The sequence below is a fragment of the Polypterus senegalus genome, chromosome 2 (genome assembly GCF_016835505.1).
Source record: "Polypterus senegalus isolate Bchr_013 chromosome 2, ASM1683550v1, whole genome shotgun sequence".
Taxonomy (NCBI): domain Eukaryota; kingdom Metazoa; phylum Chordata; class Cladistia; order Polypteriformes; family Polypteridae; genus Polypterus; species Polypterus senegalus.
The window spans coordinates 292,962,553-292,983,696 of record NC_053155.1 but is presented as its reverse complement, the minus strand read 5'-3'; the positions used below and the strand labels follow the sequence as shown (position 1 = coordinate 292,983,696).

The 21,144-nt window shown below is 36.9% G+C and overlaps 1 protein-coding gene across 15 annotated transcripts in view; it reads right to left on the bottom strand.

Moving 5' to 3' along the window:
* Positions 1-21,144, bottom strand: part of nbeaa (neurobeachin a) — an 894,135-nt gene that overhangs the window by 336,799 nt on the left and 536,192 nt on the right. The window lies entirely within an intron of this gene.

The following is a 21,144-nucleotide window of genomic DNA, read 5'->3' as shown; positions in this document are numbered from 1 at the left end:
TAAAATAATGTGCTGAAATATTCATTGAAATAATTCCCCAGGCCCACAAACAGCCGAAAGAAAATTGCATTTTTATTCATTATTAATAACACTGAATTAGAGCTCAAAAAAGTTTCAGCATGTGGTAACCATCTCCGTAAATTATTATTCCAACATTAGCAAAGACCTTGGCTAATTTTATTGCTTGCAGCTAATGCAAACCATTAACTGGAAGATCCAGCATCATATTACTAAGTGCCTTAGTTTTCTTGAGTTCTCAAAGCTAAGAAATATGTAAAGGTTTCATAGAAACACTTTGTGAAGGTAAAAAGAGGCAATGGTGAAACTGCAAGTTCCTGCTGAGAAAGCATATAACCGGAGGAAGTCTGAAGCCACCATTAATTTGTGAATATCTACATCCTTATCCTTTGGAGTGTTCAACAAATGTATACGAGTACCAACACAAATAAGCCAGTTCTTGTAGTCTTGTACTAGAAGTACCGTAAATGAAAACATGTGACAGACACCAAAGTCAAATAGTATCTGTGGTTATAGAGGCTATCAAAACTATTCACCTGTCTTAGTCATTTTCCTATTTTACTATGCAATAAAATGGATTACAAATCATCACCTGGGATTTTGGCCACTGATTTACGTATACTCTTGTAACAAAGACGCTATATAGGCACTGACCTGACACAAACTGACACCGGAGGCACGTCAGGTATCAAAACAAATACATTTTTTTTTCTTCACGTGTGGGGGATGTCTTCCCACAAGCTGTACACTGTCCCAAAAGCACAAACCAAAGGCACGCTACACTTTTCAACAGCACATTGTCCTCCTCCTCCCAACTCAGGCTCCCCAAGTGGTGGCTGCTGGCCCCTTTTATAGCTCACCCGGAAATGCTTCAGGTGCTTGACCACCTGCCTCCGATTGCACCTCCGGGTGTGGCTGAACTATGGTCCAGACAGGCCCAGGAACCTCTGCAGCACCTCCTGGTGGCCACCCAACAGGACTGTGGAGAACTCCATCTCCCACGGAGTACTGTGGGAATCTGAGGCACCACAGTCACCCAGGGGGACTGCCACCAAGTGGTCCGTGGGAGGTACTGTGCAGCCCATGCTTGCTCCCCTGGAACATATAGAGAAGGGCCATCCTGGCACACTCTATAATGAATGCATTTACATGCACATTATTTTCTGACTATTTAATGTTATTTCTAAATATCACATTAACATTTTCAATTAAAAAAACAGTTCTAATTCTTCTATGCATTCTTGTATACATATTTGAATAATCTGTTTAAGATCAATGACTTCTTCTGAAGTTTCTGAAGGAAAGGAGACAAGATGTACGCTATACGGCCAAATGTGTGGGGACACCTGACCTTCACAACTATACCAGCTTGTAGGACAATCCAATTCCAAAACCATGTGCATCAACATGGTGTTGCACAGTCTACCTCCCCCTTTACCCTCTTGAAGCTATAACAGTCTTTACTCTTCTAAGAAAGCCTTCCATGAGATATTGGAGTTTGTTTGTGGGAATTTGTGCTCATTCAATCAAAGGAGCATTTGGAAGGTGAGGTAATGATTTTGGATTGGAAACCTTGGGTCACAGTTGGTGTTTCAATTCATCCCTGAGTGTTCAATAGAGTTGAAGTCAGGTCTCTATGCAGACCACTTTATTTTGTCTATATTAAACTCATCAAACCATGTTTTTTTGGACCAGGCTTTATGCAGAAAAAGGTCTTTCCCAAACTCAAAGTTGGAAGTGCATAATTGTCTAAAACATCTTTGTATATTGTAACATTAACATCAACCTTCATTGTGAACAAAGGGCCTAGCCCAAACTCCAAATGACAGCCCCTGGCCATTATCCCCCTTCCACCAAACTTTACAGTATGCACTATGCAGTCCAGAATGTACCATTCTCCTGGCCTCTGCCAAACCCAGATTTGTCCATCGGGCTGCCAAATAGTAAAGAGAATATGTTCCCATGGCAACAGATTCCATTAGTAGCTACTACAGCCAACGTTTGGCATTGTGCTTGGCATTGTGCTTGGCATTGTGCTTGGTGATCTTAGGTTTGTGTGCAGCTGCTCGGCCATGGAAACCCATTTCATGAAACTACCAATAGAGTATACAGTTCTTCCAGAGGCAGCCTTGGTACTCTGTTATCAGTGATGCAATAGATGATAGTCGATTTATACACATTATACACTTCTGCATCATTCTGTGAGTTTGAGTGGCCTCCTAATTTATGGCTGAGCAGTTGCTGCTTTGACTTCACAATACAGCAGTGCTAAAATTTCATGTACTGACTTGTGGCAAATGTGGCATCCCATGACAGTGCCACATTTAAAGTCACTGAGTTCTTCATTCTGTTTCCAACATTTGTCAATGGAGATTGAATGGCTGTGTGCTTGATTCTGTGGTAAAGCGTCTGAACTCAAACATTTAGACTGGTGTCCATATACTTTTGGCCATGTGGTGTAAATTAGATCAACTTATTTTAAAAGACTTATTCCAAATAATATTCTTACTTATTCTACTGAACAGCAGCAATAGCAGTAAAAGGAGACTACATTTTACTGTAGAATGTAAATATAATTCTGTAGCTACAGTGTCTGCTTATTATGGTTGAAGCCAATGATTTTTGGGAAATATTTTTAAGAGTTAAATAGTCTAAAATGAAGATTGTACAATTCCTCTTGCAGAATCATGCTGTGAACAGCTTGTTCAATAATCGGTATAAGCAGCTCACTATTCTGCTGCATGAATTTTGCACCACCTACAATTGAACTGCTAGCAACACTGGATACTCAATGTATTATTCTGCGCTGTTATGCTGTTTAAAACAATCTGATATGGCATTCTTGGCTGGTCCCGTTAGGGGTCGCAACATTCTTCTTCCATATCTTCCTGTCCTCTAGATCTTGTTCTGTCACACTCATCACCTTCATGTCCTCTCTCATTACATCCATAAATCTCCTCTTAGGCCTTCCTCTTTACCTCTTTACTGGAATCTCTCCTCTGCACATGTCCAAACCAAAGCAATCTCGCCTCTCTGGCTTTCTCTCCCAACCGTCCAACCTGAGATGACCCTCTAATGTACTCATTCCTAGTCCTATCCATCCTCATCCTCACATCCAGTGCAAATCTTAGCATCTTTAACTCTGCCACCTTCAGCTCTGTCTCCTGCTTTCTGGTCAGTGCCACCGTCTCCAACCCATATAACATAGCTAGTCTCACTACTGTCCTGTAGACCTTCCCTTTCATTCTTGCTGATACCCGTCTGTCACAAATCACTCCTGACACTCTTCTCCACCCATTCCACAATGCCTGCACTCTCTATTTCACCTCTCCTCCACAATCCCCATTACTCTGTACTGTTGATCCCAAGTATTTAAACTCCTTCACCTTTGCCAACTCTGCTCCCTGCATCCTCACCATTCCATTGACCTCCCTCTCATTCACACACATGTATTCTGTTTTGTTCCTATTGACCTTCATTCCTCTCCTCTCTAGATGGTGGTGTAAAATGTACATTTGGTTAGTCATGTTTTTAAATATTTAAAATTACACCTTGAATCGCCTATATTCGAATTAGAGATAATTGTAATTTCGTTTGACTAGTGGAAATTGACACGATATTTTTAGTAATTTATATATTCAAAAGGAAGGAAATGTGTCTATAATGTAATTATAGATATCTGCCCCTTTCTTTAAAATTACTTATTTTCTGATTTGTCTTATTAGGTCATTAAGGCCGGGTGCCTATTTCTGATGTTAACCTTGTATTCTTTGTATACCTTGTATCCCTTGCATTATACACAATAACAAGTGCATAATTTTTATATTAATTCTTATGTAAGTATATAATAGGTGGGAATTCCAAAATAAACAGACCGCAGGTTAAGCGTCCCCTTCTGGCCTCACGAATACCTCTTCCAGCAGTAACACAATCATGGGAACTCTTGTAGTTAGCAACTGATAGAATCTCAATTAGCAGCAATAGTCTCCACCTAACATGATCAGACTTGCACAACATTAGGAGGAATTTTAGACCTCCTGACAAAACTTTCAGTTAACTGATATTTTTGGGATATACACAATGTGCTGCCTTCTGGGGTAGCTGAAACTCCTGTTCATTAATCCAGTTGAAGCACTCTATACTGAGGAGTTTGACAACAGTATGTGGTGCATAAGGAGAGGCTTATTTGCAGTGGCATTCATCAACTGCTGATTTGCATAAATAATGATATATGATAATTGGCACAGGGCGGCACGGTGGCGCAGTTGTAGCGCTGCTGCCTCACAGTTAGGAGACCTGGGGTTCACTTCTCGGGTCCTCCCTGCGTGCAGTTTGCATGTTCTCCCCATGTCTGCGTAGGTTTCCTCCCACAGTCCAAAGTTATGCAGGTTAGGTGCATTGGCGATCCTAACATGTCCCTAGTGTGTGTTTGGTGTTTGTGTGTGTGTACCCTGCGGTAGGCTGGCACCCTGCCTGGCGTTTGTTCCTGCCTTGCACCCTGGCTCCAGCAGACCCCCGTGACCCTGTGTTAGGATACAGCGGGTTGGACTGATCATTTCTTGTGAAAGTGGATCTGAACTTTGAATGGACTGTGTAAATAAAGTAAGTCCTTCAACAATCCACTAGCTGGCTGAAGAAGGTGACGTTGCATGAATAAATGGGACACACTTAAGGATTTAAGGGATAAGCTTTCGATCAATTCCTCATGAAAATGTCTCATAGTGTCATACTACAAGGTGATGATAGAATATTCTCAATTAGTTCAACAACGTAAAACACTGACAACAATCCTCACCTACACACATGACATGAGTACAGGTGAGGGTTTCAATGTGCTCTTCAAAGCACTATGGGTTGTTTCCTGCTTAGAATATGAGGATTCCAGGTTTCATAGCCCTGTGGCTCAATAATTGGATAAACTGGGTTTTGTAAACTGATGAATAGATGTTAGAAGTGTGTTTTTACGGCAAAAAGAAAAATGACCACATGAAAAAAAGGAGTTTAAGTTCTTTAACCTAGGTATGCTGGAACTAATTTTAGGAAGAGGCCAAATATTTTTTGAAAAACTGTATTAGACATTTTTGTTGATGCAATTTTGTTTCCTAAATTAGTTTTTTTCCATTTCGGCATCATAAAGACAGCATCAGGCAGAAGACATCCTTGATGGAAAGCCAGTCCTACGAACCACAGGATGCAGGCTAAAGATAAATACCGTCATCATTCTTTGATACATATAGAGCTACTTGAGAAGCAGTCATAAATCACAAGCACAGATATGATATACTAGGTGGAATGATACTATTACAAGTAACTGTGTATTGAAAAATGTCCTTAAATATTCTCTACCAACACAACATTCAATATATATATATATATATATATATATATATATATATATATATATATATATATATATATATATATATATATATAGTCAAACTTATGATATTATAATCCTAAACTTCCATTCTGCTGAATAAAAAAATGCTGTAAACATCTATATCAAAAGCCTGAAATGACATAATGAATGTCAAAGAGCATAAAGCTTTAATTAGTCATGTGTGCATTTTTCAGAAAGAATATTTGCCTTTTATTAAATTTTAAAATGAAAAAAATTATAGTCAATTCACCATCCACTCACCATTTTGAAATGGAAAAATGAAGCATAAATCTTTAAATTCTAAACTGCAAAACTCTGTTTTTGTGACAGCCACAATCATGATATTCAAATTAAATCTTTGCTTTCTTGTATTTTAGATTTAGCCTATGTTTATTAATTCTTTTGAAAATAACTTCACAGTCCTTTATAATACCTATGATGACTCTAATGTAATTTGTATCACTTTTACCATTTAATTGTTAATAATATTTAGTGCACTACTTTAGTGCCAACTCCAGCTCTCTTAATGCCCTACGCGAAAGTGAAAATGTCCCAGTCAAATTACGGAGTCTTGCAGTCAATTGATAAACATATTTTGCATTGAATGTAACGTAAACATTTTATCGAGGAATGGGGTAGGAGCTTGGGATGTCCACCTTGAAGTTTCAATCACAAAGGTACCAAGACATTTGCTCAAAGGGTGTTGGATCCCCTTTGATATCCCAGCTTGATTCATCATCAATTTATTTGATTATATCGGGCGGAGGTAGGGGTCGGGGGGCAATCGGTTGTCCATCATTTATCACCGTAGGCAACAACCCAGTTTGACTATATAGTAAATTAGCCTCTGTGCACTGCCTTATGTTAATGGTACTTAAGTCTATTAAAGGTGGACATCATGTTTTTCGGTGTTCATCAGATTATTTACAGTGTGATTAAAACAAAAGCCACAAAATGTAGTAAAGGGGATAGACTGAATCACACTCAATAAACTATCAAAGGTCATTGTTTGAATAAATCAAAATACTTCCAAATGTCAAAATCAAACCAGATGCTTATTCTGAATTGTTTTCCTTGACATTATTACTAGAAAGTATCCTTACCCTTATTTGTCTTTGCTTATATGGTTTGATACAGGGGCGGCACGGTGGTGCAGTGCTAGCGCTGCTGCCTCGCAGTTAGGAGACCCGGTTCGCTTTCCCGGGTCCTCCCTGTGTGGAGTTTGCATGTTCTCCTCGTGTCTGCGTGGGTTTCCTTCCAAAGACATGCACGTTAGGTGGACTGGCGATTCTAAATTGGCCCTAGTGTGTGCTTGGTGTGTTTGTGTGTGTCCATCGACAAAGTATTGAGCAGGCTGTGAATACTTATGTACATGTGATTTCTCAGTTTTTTTTATTTTTAAAAAAATTGCAAAAACCTCAAGTAAACTTTTTTCACATTGTCATTATGGGGTGTTTTGTGTAGAATTCTGAGGAAAAAAAATGAATTAAATCCATTTTGGAATAAGGCTGTAACATAACAAAATGTGGAAAAAGTGATGCGCTGTGAATACTTTCCAGATGCACTGTAATAGATGGTTAAATGACAATTGGGCGGCATGGTGGCACAGTGGTAGCACTGCTGCCTCGCAGTATGGAGACCTGGGTTTGCATGTTCTCCCCGTGTCTGCGTGGATTTCCTCCCACAGTCCAAAGACATGCAGGTTAGGTGCATTGGTCATCCTAAATTGTCCCTAGTGTGTATTTGGTGTGGGGGTGTGTGCCCTGCGGTGGGTTGGCACCCTGCCCGGGATTGGTTCCTGTGTTGGCTGGGATTGGCTCCAGCAGACCCCCGTGACCCTGTGTTTCGGATTCAGCAGGTTGGAAAATGGATGGATGGATGGATTTGATACAGTATGGCCAAGCAAAGACAGTCACAAAATGAGCACAACTAAACAGAGGCAAAAATGGCATCACCAGGGCAAAGACAAAACAAATAAACAATAAGAAATACTTGTACAAATATTTCAGAAATGAAGCAAAAAATTTATTTAAGGGTGACAAGACAGCCTCATAACTTAAAAAAATAAATACTACACCAGTAACCAGAACCAAACTGTTAATCTTAAATCATAGTCAAGCAAAGGAGTTGTAATTTAGTACAAAAGAATGACAGTTTCAAGGTCTGGGGTAAATCCACAATCTTGGACAATCAGGCATTTCATGATGCTGACAAATGTCAAGTGCTGCATGCTTCTCCAGCGTACCTTACCTACTATAGCAATGGCAGAAAAACTGTCAACTAATAACCCTCCAAGCAGTGGCACTATAATAAAAGTAGCATTATATAATAGGAGAACATTACTAATTTTCAATAACATTAAAAATATATTAAGCACAAAACCAAATATGACTACAACACTAAAACCCCTAATAGAAAGTCGCTTGTGGCTGAGGAGAAATTATAAAAAAAATCAAACACAAAATTCTATTGGTGACAATGGGATCTGTGAACTAGGAATACTAACTGGTTTGTCACTAAGCTAAAATAAATAGTACAGAATAAATTATTTTTTGTGTCGACATTGACTGCCCACATGCAAAATTGCTACATATATATATATATATATATATATATATATATATATACAGTAAATATATATAAATATATATATATATATTTTTTTATTAGAAATTTAGAATATATATATATAAATGCCTATACAGCTAGATGCCTACACTCTCATCCACACCTCTCTATAAGATAAATCGTTACTAAATAGCTTCCTTTGAAAGGGTCAATATTTCCTGCAGCCCTATTGCACTCCAACTAACACCTCTAATGGCACTTAGAATCATTTGGTAAAAACAAATAGAAGCTTCAGTATAAATAGTGGCATAACAAGCCTGTTATACATCGTAGCCTAAAAGCACCATCTACCAGACGCCCTTAAGTGTCAATGAAATCACAAGGCTCTTTGTTAAGCCATTCTTCTAAATGGAAATCCTAAGAAAAAAATACAATAAAATGATGAACACTGTGATTAACAACATTTCCAGTGTCTTAACATGGTAAGCTAGAATCTAAAAGACAATTTTAACTATTTACTCTTAATGTGCTAGTTAGAATTAAATACAGACACGATAAGAAGGTTATAGTCAAATTAATGCATGTTCACTATAGGCTTTATATAATTTAGGAAGTGTCAATAATAATGACTTCTGTTTATAACAGCAAACATTTAAGTGTTCACAAGCTACAATAAAATACATATTTATGTCACATTACTGCAAGATTTGTGCATGACTGTTGAATATGATTCATGTAAGACTAGATTCAATGTCATGGTAAATGGGACAACATTCTCCCAAATAATCCAATAAAATCCAAACAAAAAGTAATAATGGATTATTTAACAGACAAACTTGGGGAGAATTGTATGTACAGAATGTTTAAAATATTTCAAACCTTTGTCATAGACTCCTATAAGATGTGATCTTGGAATATATGTTCAACCCAAAAGTTGAATTTCAAAGCCCCAATAAATCATGCCCTTCATAGTTCACAAATGACAGCCTATTAATCAGTATGGAATTCTGTAGGATTAATTAGCTCCCCTGACTTTTGTATTCTGCTTACCAATTGTACACGATGACAAAAAAAGATGTGGAAGTCAAGCCTCACATAAGCTAGCAAAATTTATTAGTCACTTTGCCCATCAATCATGGAAATGGATTTGAAACTGCATTTTAAAAGCTAATTTGCTAACACTGACAATGAAAACCTTCAGTAAAAGACTCTTTTTTATTTATTGCTGCTCTTAGTTTTAAAGTGCTACATGATAAATCTAGGAAGTGTGTTGGCTTATAATGCACACCTATAGGTATTTATTTCTGTGTCTCTTCAGTTGCTTTCAAGAAAATGATTCTTCCCTATGCTCTACTACACAGAGGCCTTTGCTGACACAAAAACAAATTATCCACCGGAGTCCACTTTTTTGTTATCGAAGCAAATGGCTTTGATACAATTTAAGCAAATTAGAATACATCTGTATACAAAACCTAACATTTTATACAATTGTATGATGCAAGACACTTGCATAAAGGTCAAATTTCCATAGATAAAGCAATACCATAAGGGCACAAAAGGTTTTACAAATAGAAATGAAACCATTAATTCTATAAATTTGCTTAGTCAGCTATCCATCCATCCATTATCCATCCCACTATATCCTAACACAGGATCACCGGGGTCTGCTGGAGCCAATCCCAGCCAACACAGGGCGCAAGGCAGGAAACAAACCCCGGGCAAGGCGCCAGCCCACCGCACTTAGTCAGCTAATAACAAGGAAATAATTGTTGCTATGCTAATACGTCTGTAATAAGTGGCTACAGTGAAGAGAAGTGTGGTGGGATGAAGCATAATATAATCGAAAAGGCTACTAGCAAAAATTGTCAGAACAACAAAATAGAACATGAAGTCAAATAAATGTATTTCGGCCTACTGTGTGGTGGAGAGGATGGGTAGCAAAAGATATTTAATAACTTTTGTCATTATCTTGTTTTTTGCCTAATCAGTTATTCAGGAGTCTGGCATTCCCTGCTGGTATTACTCTCATTGCAGATTGCTGAGGAGAACAGCACACTAGTCACTACGGAGCGCAAGTTATAAAACACACAAAAACACCAAGCTACTCTGAGCCACAATAAAGCAGGTCTGCATTGCCCACACATACCAGTCTACTTATTCGAAGGTCACTTGGTATTTCGAGGATTGCACCATCCCCACCTGCTCCCCTAATATGATGAATAAGCTAAGGGATTTCTCAATTCCACCAATGTCTTTGTCTTAAAGATAAATTTACAAAAAAGTTTACGAATTGCAAAGAAAATGTTACATTTTTTAGAAATTGCTAGTTGTCCATGGATTGAGTTAATATAACGCAAAATTCGCTTCTTTAGTCCAGAACCCTATAATGGTCATGTGTGTTGCAGAGCTTCTTCATGATGCTCAGGACCCAAATAGGATGGATGCCTTTAGAATGCTATTTGCATTATTACAAAAGGACCCTAATGACAGGTTTTCTCCCAAACTTTGTGCTGTCAGGTCACCTGTTGTAGATGGCATTTGTGTGTGATTTATAATTTAATGAATAAAGAATAAAAGGTTACTTCCAATCTTGTTTCTGGGACAAGTTCACTACATACCAGAACATTCTCAAAAATGCCTAATCCAATTTATGATCAGAGTAAAGATTACTGTATGTGGGAATAAAAATGAATAAAAGGATGTTATTGCTCAGAATATTATGATATTAACCTCTGGTAACCTTATAGTACCCTGAGAATTGCCAATAGAATTGAGGCAAACATAGTAATTACTAATAGGAGATTATTTTTTAGTATACCAGGAGCACAAAAGAAGGAAAACAGATGTTCTTATTAATAGAATATGAAGAGCATAGTTTCATGGTATTAAATGAAGAGCATAATTTTATGATATCAGAAATTTCTATAAAGCAAACAACCTAGAAAACGAATGACAAGTGCCCTTATAAGCAATGCATCAACCAACTACTGCAACTCTCCTGAGCTTAATGGAAGACTGCTTGATTGCAAAAATAAATTTAAATTCCAGGAAACAGTTCTGATTTTTGTCCACTCTTTGGTGATGATGAACATCATCTTTATCTAGCACATTTTCTGCTGAGATGCATTAATCTGAAATTCTTGCATGTACAATAAGTTTGCCCTTGTCACATCTGTTGTTTAGGTGTAAGTTTTAAATGGAAAGAATTCATCAAATGTTGCAAACTTTATGGAGCAAAAGTAGGGTTATCTAACAAAACATTAGCAGGAAAGTTGCTTTATGCAGGAACTAAAAACTAGGTCTGCAAAACTCTATTTTTTGTAGATCATAGATCCTACATATGTTGAAAAGGAATTAATATCTGAATTAAGCCACATTACATTTTTTGCTTCAACAACTATTTCCGAATTTTTCTAATCTCAAACAGAACATTATCAAGTCAAGTCAAGTTGGGGAACATGCACTGATACAGTACGTTGCCACACCCACCACACGACGAAACAACTCAGGATCCTGGTTGGAAACCCTCCAGGCAGAGACATGGTCAATTCCCACCCTCTATCTGCTACAGTCAGGTGTTACGTGGGCGACCACTTGGCTTGGTCCAGCCACTCGGTCCCCAAAAATGAGTATCCTACGAGCCCGGATCACCCTTGGGGAATCGTGCCACATGGCCGTAGTGCTGTAACTGACGCTCCTTCACAATGCAGGTAATGTGCCTCATTCGGGACTCCATGAGCAACCGCTCATTCAACACAAAGTCAAACCAACGGTGCCCAAGGATTTTCCGGAGAGACACAGTACCAAAGGAGTTCAGTCTTCGTCTCAGGTCACTGGATAGCATCCACATATAGCAAGACAAGAAGCACCAGGAGTCTAAAGACTTGGACCTTCGTCCTTTTGCATAGATACCGGGAGCGCCACACACACCTTTCCAACGACCTCATGACCCCCCATGCTCTCTCAATCCGTCTACTGACTTCAAAGTAAGAGTCACCAGAGACATGAATGTGCTAGCTACTTGGATTTGCACTTTTAAAAACACAAGGATGCACCAGAATCATATCAGTAATAAGGTATCATAGCACACAATTGCTTCTCTAAAATTAGTCCTTGTTATCCAGTGTGTGCTGCAGTGGGTCATATCAGTTGCTGTTGGGGAAGGCATTTCCCCCTAAGGGAGGCAGCACTGATAAATAACATATAATAGCAGCAATAAATAATTATATACTCCTTAGAATGTCTTTTTACAACAAGGAATACATGCAAATTTTTAACCTTATTACAATAAAGGCATACTCACACATATACACAAATTTTACAATGAAGCACTTTCACCAGCAAGCTCAAAAAAAGGTATACAAATTTTTAACTGTGAACATGTGTTTTCTTTCCGTGTGAAGTTTAAAGTTACTTTTCATAAAAAACAATAAGAATTGCAGGAATGCATTTGTTTGGGAGGCGAGGGGACCCATGTTATTGCCTAAAGGAAGTGTCAGACTTGCAACAAGTTGCACACGGTAGGCAAGTCACATTTAAAGACTGCAATTATTGAAATCTCGCCAGTCCTCTGCTGCTGGAACTGTCACCTTAAGTCAAGTGAAAAAACTCAAGGCTTGCTTTTTTTTAATGCAGCCTGGGTTATCAATATTCAGAATATGTTACATCAGGTCCACACTCCACTATGAATGTTAGTTTTCTCAACAACCTCCTTTAATAGTCATATCTTGTATCAAATGTAACTGCATACAATTTAGCAGGAATACATTTACACTTGACATTAATACATACTTGCACTGTGTCCGCTTATGTTTTTCTGTGCAGTACATGGCACCACAGCTACTAATCTGTAGTTACAATTGGAACTGACTGTTCCCAATGACCTAACAAGTAAAAGTGACAAGAAGGTAAAGTGGCGCACTGCAATAAAAAACTTAGTGTTTTAGTATGATGCCAAAGATGTGACAGTCTGATGATAGTGATGGTAGCTCAACTTCAAACATAGTTACTTCTACTCCACTCACTTTGAAAGGTGCTTAGGTATTAGAAGTGGTCACCTTTCCATGGCTTACCTGACAGCTGCCATCGCCCTACACAATTCTTTTGCATCTGCTGCTAACTCAGTTGTTGTATGTGGACAGAAAACACATTTGCATTTCTACTCATGTTACAAGTGGCCTCTATCTGTTTCTGATCAACTCTGAATGTGGTCTGCGTTATTCATCACTAGTGCATTTACACCTGATTCCTTAATGTGGTCAAGTGACATCCAACTGTGGTGTATGTTAATGCAGGTATAAACAGAAGTACTTTGCTTTAACAAATTCTTGAAAGTCCTGGCTGCCACTCAAGGTCAGCTCTACCCTTTAGGCAAACCAGGTGGTTTGCAAGAACAGCAAATTTTGGGAGACAGTAATTATTTTAAACAATATTGATCTTAATTACAAGCATTAGCTTTCAATACAACTGTTCCACTCCTATTAACATTATTATATTGTTTTATAATATTTCTCAAGTACAAGCGATATTTGGTCTTATCATCTAAAGAACTACACAAGCCCTTTACAGGTGGTACACCAAATCCCAGGATCACTTTTGCTAAAAATTCTCGTTTTTTTATTTTCTTCAGGTGTAAATTCATAGGTTTACTTTTGTTTAGTACCGTTTTTCTTTTCTTCATCTTATCATATTTTACCATTAATTTGATGCAGATTTTGGATACATACTGTGCATATTTTATATATATATATATTTATATATATATATATATATATATATAAATATATACTGTATATACTAGGGGGCTTTGTCCCCTACTTGCTTTGCTCGCTCCCCCCTCCCCCCCTGGGGCATGCTATACACCAGCCACTTCGCATCTCTGCCACTCACGCTGTGAAGAAGTGGGCTAAAGAATGCATGCTAAAGAGATGCGGTCGTTCCTCTGGAACCCCCTCTTGAACGGTGATACAATGGGAAACAAATAATTTTTTTTACCTCCTCTTTGCTCAATCAGCTGGCTTGCTGCTCCTGCTGCATGTGCCGTGCTGCGTGATCTGCATGTTGCGTAATGCTACGAACATTTAAAACCCTGTGCAGAAGTTGTCCTTTTGTCTCACTATATATATATATATATAACACACACGTTTCTTCCTTTATTTTGCCAGTACAGTACATTGCCATTACAAAATTGTTTATGTGTTGTTATGAATGCTGACACTATTCAAGGAACAAAAATACTCCAAGGCTTGATTGCTGCCTTAACTGGACAGAATACAGCTTTGGCATTCCTTGAATTAAAAATTTTATATTATGCATATTGTGCCTGTTTTATATCATTATTATTATTATTATTATTATTATTATTATTATTATTAATATATTAGTCTTAACCAGAATAATTAATAAACTTATAGAAAAACCCTATCTTATCATTAGCCCAAAGAATGGATTTAAGTTTTGCTTCTAAGTTCACAATGAATTTTATACAAAGAACCACAGACACGTGGAATAAACAATGACTTAATAACGTGGTAGAGAGAAGAATTTCACAGACCTTTAAATCTCAACTGGAGAATCTAGGAGAACACAATTGGTGAGCTTGTTGGATTGAATAGTCTGTTCTAGTCAAAAACTGTTCTAATGTTTTAAAGATGTTATCAAGGAAAAAAGCGCATTGAATTTCAGTGATTTGTATTTTCTAAAAGTGTAAACAACCTTAATTAAATATGATTTACATTTTAAAACTTGTATTCTGTTTGTAAAATGAAACCACCATCAAGCAATAACCCTATTTATTATATATTATACTTATACAATAATATAATATATAATTATAGTTTACATAAAATGTACACATGAATGTCAGTCAGTCAGTCAGTCATTTTCAAACCTGCTATATCCTAACACAGAGTCACAGGGGTCTGCTGGAGCCAACCCCAGCCAGCACAGGGCGCAAGGCAGGAACAAATACATGAATGTGAATATATAAATGAATCTGTTTAAGTTACCATATTACAAATAAGACAGATGTGAGACAGAAAATAAAAAAAAGTTTTTCTTGGCAGACAATGAAATTGAGTTTGACACCCCTACCTTAAGTGAACTGCAGCGTGACAAAACTTACAAGACTGTTTCGGAGTTTTCACACTGATTCAAAGTCACATATTCAAAGTGCTGCAAGGTGATGGTCATTTTAGCAGCTGCTCAATGTAAAGAATGCCAGAAAACAAATAGGAAAGGTTGTCGTGTCCCCGCTTTTTAAAATTCACAGTGATTTAATAGATTGGATGCTGCAATGTCTTTACCTGACTAAGGACATCTGAATGTATGAGACATTCAGAACCTTTACGCCGGGGAGCTGACAAAATTACTGAGTCAGCAAAGCTGGCAGTAACTGTCCTTTGGTGTTCTGGAGAAGGCTAATGAGTTGATGTGTCAGTACAGAATTTGAGCAATTCAACACACTCTTTTAACAGGTTTTTGAGCACATCAATACATACTGTACCTATACTATGTCAGTTGCTCTGCACAGATTAACATGCTGACGTTGAAACGTGCGAATTTCTGGCTTCAAAAGCCAAAGAAGGTGGATCAGATATTTGCTAGCTTAAGCCGACAAATTATGAAGCTTTGTTTTTAAGGTCAAATGAGTCATTGTCACTTTCAGAAATCCTTGAAAGAATGTAAAAAATGTCTATTTCATTTTCCACCACATGCCTTGTGACATCATGGCAACATGTCCAGTGAACGTCTAACAAATATTTCTGACTTGACGCTTGTATCTCTGACAGATATAATGATTCTGAAAAAAATCAGTATCACTAGCAAGATAAGTCAAATAATCTTTCAGCACAACATTTATTTTGAAAGCCATGTATGATAGAGCGATTGAGGTTGTTATACCAGTGGATATAAGGGATATATCTGAATAACCCAAGCTGAAATAAAGCCTGAACAAACAGTAACCTTTAAAACCCAATAAATGTAATAACAAATACAGTAACCTTTAAAACTCTGGCTCAATAGATAATCTGCGCTGAATCGTTTTGAGATGAGGTGTTTTAACATTTCAGTGGTAATGAAGTCTGAATACAACATCCCTCACTCAAAAACGACAATAAGATGTTCTTCTAGCATACTATTATGAACGTAGCAAACAACAATAGACAGTTTTAAATGTTGCACTTATCTCTTGTACTTCACTCATTAGACAGAATGCAGCTGAATCAGCGGTCTCATATTTTCATTTTATATCCCTCACAGTCATGGACACTAACGGTTCAATCATTTCGTCCTGGATAATTTTGAACATGTATTTTGCAGTTTAGGGATAGTTGAAACAATATCAACAAATTATTGATCATTGTGCATTTTAACAACTAAACAAAAAGCACTGCAGCCTAACATCCTTTCTGAGAATTGTCATTTAATGTTTCCTCATGCCACAATGAGGAAATTCAATGAGTGCTAAAAATATGACATTATCATATATTGCAATATTGAGTTTTTTGGGTCTGTTGAGTATGACACTGAGATGCTGTGGTATCTTCCAAAGCCTCCCATCTGCAAAAATCTTACCATGCAGTGGAAGCTTGCAAATAACCTTGAATGAAATATTTTTTGAGGCCCTGGACATGTTCTAGTGTTGCTTTCCAGTTTCAAAACTAATAAAACAATATGTGTGTCATTTCTTAAGACAGGAGCACCAAAAATCGTACAAGGGAAAGAAAAGCTTGCATTGCACTCAATGAAATACTCAAACCAAAGCTGCAAATGATAACATGTAGTGCAAAAGCCTCTTTCCCTACAACAAATACATGTTATGGGGTATATTTTCTAAATAGAGTAGTAAGGTTTATTTTTATTTAAATTATTTGAGACTAATGAAGTGGTCTTTTTAGTAATGGTATGCTTTTGACACTATTTCTTTCAAAGGATGAGCAAGCTTACTTGTTCCTCCACTCTGATACAGGAGATTATTGCAACCCTGGTGCAAACACCTGAGCAATTTCATGATTGGCTCATTGTCTTGAGTGGATTAAGGTTGCCATTGGCTGCCCAACTGTGAAGCTGAGCATAATCCATAAAATCACGGAGTGTTTACTGTTTCCTGACACCCATATTAGCATCACTTGAAAAGAATTGAGGCTCCCCAGGCTAAGTGATTAAGTGAATACAATATCCTGTGCTTGTTTTCCTTAGCCTAATGTAAATGTGTCATTTTATTTCTTGGTTACAGGAGTGCGGCACGGATTGGAAGCTGCGATATTTCATTCATAACTTGCCAAAATCAGATGTTTGTGTTAAGATGCATGTTTTTGAACCACAATTTTACTTACCTATTAGTACGAATAGTCTGTTAATCTACACAGGTCATGGCAAGCTTTGGTAGACGTCTTTGGTTAATGGACTGTTTCAGAAGACAAGACTATTTTTGGCTGAATATCTTTAAAGATGAGGTGTTTACAATACATCCATGACAATAAATCAATCACATTTTTTTTGTCATACATTCATTCTCAGCCTGGCATCCAATATGATGCAGTATTGATAAATGATTTTGCATTCTCCTTCTGAAATTCACAAACCCACAATATGCTGGTATGAAGACATGGAAAGAGCATGTGTACATTCTGGGTACACAAAGGGAGTTTTGTCAAAGCAGTTAGGTCTCTTTGTCTTTTGCCAGCCAAATTGGATTTATATCATATCTTGCATAATGTCAAAAATGTGGTTCATGGAAAAATATTACTTTACCACAAATAACACTAGATTTACTGAACTCTTGTACTGTTGTACTTTGGTTTTCTCCCCACATCCTACACATGAGCAGACTAAGTTGGCCGATGAGTATAAATTGGGCCTGTATAAGAGTGCATAAATGGACCTCATGGTAGTACATGAAAATGAAGTAAATGACTACCTAAGCAACATATTGTCAATATAAAAAAACAGGTGTAACATGAACATCTCTTAAATTATTGTTTAACTGCTGATATTTATACATTTTGAAATGTTCACAAATAACCAAATGTTGTAAACAAAAGCCATTTGTGGCTGCTCAAACAGCACAAGCTAAAGAATTCAAATTATATATATATATATATATATATATATATATATATATATATATATATATGTATGTATATGTATACAGTATATATATATACTGTATATATAAAAGAAAACTAACAAATTTCTCTCTGGGATAATAAAATTTACCTACCATATATACTCACGTATAAGTCGGGTCTTGAAACCCGAAAAATCGATCATAAAATCAGACCCCAGCTTATATGGCTATTCAAAAATGCGATTCTTAATTTTTTTTTTTCAATATCTTCTTGCCTCCTCCAATCTTGCACCAGTTTCTCAGCCACATCGAACAGTTACCAATTTCTTTTGCCACTTCAATGACTTTTAATTTAAAACCAGCTTCATATTTTTTCCTGATCGAACAATCCATCGTAGATAAGGGTATATAAAATGTTGAGAATAAAGTCAACATGTTGACTTTATTCTCGACATTTTCACTTTATTTTTGCCGTTTACGTCGAGATTAAAGTCTACATGTTGACTTTATTCTCGACATTTCCACTTTAATTTCGATGTTTATGATGAGAATAAATTCGACATGTTGACTTTATTCTCGACATTTCCACCTTATTCTAACCGTTTATGTCAAGATTAAAGTCGACATTTCCACTTTATTCTCGCCGTTTATGTCGAGATTAAAGTTGACTTGTTGACTTTATTCTCGTAGTATATTTTGTCATTAAAGGGGAATATCGTAAACTTAACTTTACCTTAAAAGGAATGTTTAATTCACTAGATTTTCTCAAACCCTGTCATAAATTAATGTAGCACATTAAATGCTTTGTGTTAAGTGTTCGCCGACCAAGTTGTTAATCGCTATGCGCTTCTTAAACTGACTTCCTCTTGCACTGCGGAGGCGCAGGCAGCGATTGCCGCACAAAATACATTCACTTCATGATATTCCTGCTCTCTGAACATTAAGAATGTTAAGATAAATACTTGATATCATTTTCATGATGAAATGCATTAAAGCATGTATTAATCATGTGGGGGCATGATGGCATGGAGGTAAGAGATAAGACTAAAAGCATTAAATCTTTTCAACTTCAGCAAATCTAGATTAAGAAAAGAAAAAAAATTAAATGTATAAGATTATGAGACTAAGTAGTCAAAATGCCATTGCCTTGCGTGTGGTAAGCCGATATGGCAGCTTCATGTGTACTTATTTAACCTTAGCCAAACCAGACTAAATGGGTTGCATTGTTTGTCTGTTTGCAATTCAGTTGTGTCCGCACACTTGATGTTAAGTTAAGTTCATTCAATGCGGGTCCAGCACTCAGGAACAGAAATATTATTCTGAAGATTTGGAAAATAAACCTATAATTCTTAAAGCATTTTACTTGTTTATATAAAAAGTCCTTACTTTAAACGACTGTATCCCTTCACTCTTAAATCACATGCCATCTAACACGTTATTAATTGGTGCATATGCAGTGACGCTACAGCAACACTACACAAAGTGTGACACAAGGAGACAATAAAGAAAAATCAGAACGCATGCACTTAGCACCAGCTATATCATTTATTGTGTCAGTGCTTTCTTAAGGCTTTCAATAAGACATCCTGCAGATAATGAATTCCAGTTTGGCCTCTGTGTCAGAGTAAGTGTGGGTGTGGATGTGGTTGGGCTCTGTGAAGGACTGGTACTCTGTCCAGGGCTGATTTCTGCGTCGTGCCCAGTGCCACATGGAATATGAATTAAATTAAGCAGGTGTGAGAAAGAGATGAGGTGTTTAATGCATTATACAAAAATTAAAGCATATGTTAATTTACATCAGATTATTTATTTAGTTTGTCAATATATTAATTTGTTATTTTACCTTTTTGATATGATTGTCAACTTAATTATTAAATTACTGAAAAAAGTCTTATTTTTGCCTTGGAAGAAGGAAAGTTCAGCAGCAGTTTAGTAATGGACACCAAATAAAAATCACATACTTGTGTGTCTATCTATTCCCAAATAGATAAAATATTTAAGTCGTTCTTACAGTAGCTCAGTTTATGAACACATCAAGGTCATTTTCAAAATTAACAGATTTATGAATTATTAAGATAAACAGATCTGTGTGAACCATCGACTTACACAGCACCCTCAAGGTCATGGCTCTTTAATCTACACATTGAAGGACTAGTTTGAATCTAATGTAAGTGTCCTTGTTGTCCATCTGTAATGTAATGAATTAGGTCAGTGGTTCTCAACCTGTAGGGCGGGCCCCCCTAGGGGGGCGTGAAGTAACAAAAAGGGAGGCGCGAAGATGTGAAAAAAAGAAAACAAGAATCAAAAATATGAAAAAAACATCTGTTGAAACCAAAACAAATTAACTTAAACTACATTCTGATACTAGAACAATAAATATAGGTTAAGATAAATGTCGATAAAAGTTAAGTAGGTATATTAAAATATGCATCTACATTTCAAAAAAATGTCAGGGGGGGCGCGATTAAAACTGTTATGAAAACTCAGGTCGCAAATACTTAAAGGTTGAGAAACGCTGAATTAGGTACATATTGAATAGCAGCTAGTATAGTTACTAAATTGGCCTTAGAGGTCTTTATATGTGAAAGGGAATGTACAATATTCAACATCTAAAGGTCTACTTATCAAACATCATAAAACAGATCACCCACAAAAAGAGGTTTAATAACTATACGGACACTCTTAATTGGTTATCAAGTGAAAAGTGTTGTGAAAAATGTGTTCCTTATGTATCGTTATAGGTGTTTTACAAAATGAACTCATTGTCACAAGACATCCCAAACCTGAGATTAAGAATGAAGAACAGAAAGCACTTCATCCTTATATTAATAATAATGTTTCCCTTTGTGACCATGAGCAAGTTGCTTCACCTACTTGTGCTCCATTTGGGAAAACAAAAGAAACGTAACCAACTGTATCTCTCCAAAACTCATTTCCTGGCAAAGATGCACCATCTTGTTATCTCAGCCCATCAACCTATTCAACATCCCCTTTGTGTTCAGCTTTGTTCATTGGTTACATTATTAAAGCTCAGTATTGGATGTGAAGCAGAAGTGGAAGTGGAAGATACCCCATTGACGGCAAACTCCAGACCCTTGAGAGACAG